Source organism: Perkinsus marinus, assembly GCF_000006405.1.
Source record: "Perkinsus marinus ATCC 50983 genomic scaffold scf_1104296928698, whole genome shotgun sequence".
In the NCBI taxonomy this organism is placed as follows: Eukaryota; Perkinsozoa; order Perkinsida; family Perkinsidae; genus Perkinsus; species Perkinsus marinus.
In genome coordinates, this window is record NW_003216708.1 from 1 (window position 1) to 996 (window position 996).

The 996-nt window shown below is 52.7% G+C and overlaps 5 non-coding genes across 5 annotated transcripts; all 5 read right to left on the reverse strand.

Annotated features, from left to right (window-relative positions):
- Nucleotides 1-24: 24 nt before the first annotated feature.
- On the reverse strand, nucleotides 25-106 carry Pmar_PMAR026075. The gene has a single exon. It is a non-coding gene; the product is annotated as a tRNA-Leu (tRNA).
- Nucleotides 107-228: 122 nt separating this feature from the next.
- Nucleotides 229-310, reverse strand: Pmar_PMAR026076. Its single transcript has one exon. It is a non-coding gene; the product is annotated as a tRNA-Leu (tRNA).
- Nucleotides 311-430: 120 nt separating this feature from the next.
- Pmar_PMAR026077 lies at nucleotides 431-512 on the reverse strand. The gene has a single exon. It is a non-coding gene; the product is annotated as a tRNA-Leu (tRNA).
- Nucleotides 513-634: 122 nt separating this feature from the next.
- Pmar_PMAR026078 lies at nucleotides 635-716 on the reverse strand. The gene has a single exon. It is a non-coding gene; the product is annotated as a tRNA-Leu (tRNA).
- Nucleotides 717-836: 120 nt separating this feature from the next.
- On the reverse strand, nucleotides 837-918 carry Pmar_PMAR026079. Its single transcript has one exon. It is a non-coding gene; the product is annotated as a tRNA-Leu (tRNA).
- Nucleotides 919-996: the final 78 nt, after the last annotated feature.

Below are 996 nucleotides of genomic sequence, written 5' to 3' on the forward strand. Positions count from 1 at the left end.
ACTCTCACCTAAGTGGACATAGCTTGAGTGCTGTGGAGCTCGAACCCCCGCGGACCGTGTCCAGTGGATCTTAAGTCCACCCCCTTAACCACTCGGGCAAACACTCGATAGAGCTGGCTTATACTCAGCGCGTGCGCTTGGGCTTCGAAGGAGAAAATTGAATTGCAACGACCACCTACGTGGGTGTGTGTCTCTATAGGAGCAACTCTCACCTAAGTGGACATAGCTTGAGTGCTGTGGGGTTCGAACCCACGCGGACCGTGTCCAGTGGATCTTAAGTCCACCCCCTTAACCACTCGGGCAAACACTCGATAGCGTCATCCTATATACAGCGCGCGCTTGGGCTTTGAAGGAGACATTTGAATTGCAACGACCACCTACGTGGGTGTGTGTCTCTATAGGAGCAACTCTCACCTAAGTGGACATAGCTTGAATGTTGTGGGCTTCGAACCCACGCGGACCGTGTCCAATTGATCTTAAGTCCACCCCCTTAACCACTCGGGCAAACACTCGATAGAGCTGGCTTATACTCAGCGCGTGCGCTTGGGCTTCGAAGGAGAAAATTGAATTGCAACGACCACCTACGTGGGTGTGTGTCTCTATAGGAGCAACTCTCATTTAAGTGGACATAGCTTGAGTGCTGTGGGGTTCGAACCCACGCGGACCGTGTCCAGTGGATCTTAAGTCCACCCCCTTAACCACTCGGGCAAACACTCGATAGCGCCACCTTATATACAGCGCGCGCTTGGGCTTTGAAGGAGAAAATTGAATTGCAACGACCACCTACGTGGGTGTGTGTCTCTATAGGAGCAACTCTCACCTAAGTGGACATAGCTTGAGTGCTGTGGGGTTCGAACCCACGCGGACCGTGTCCAGTGAATCTTAAGTCCACCCCCTTAACCACTCGGGCAAACACTCGATAGCGCTAGCTTATATACAGCGCGCGCTTGGGCTTTGAAGGAGACATTGAATTGCAACGACCACCTACGTGGGTGT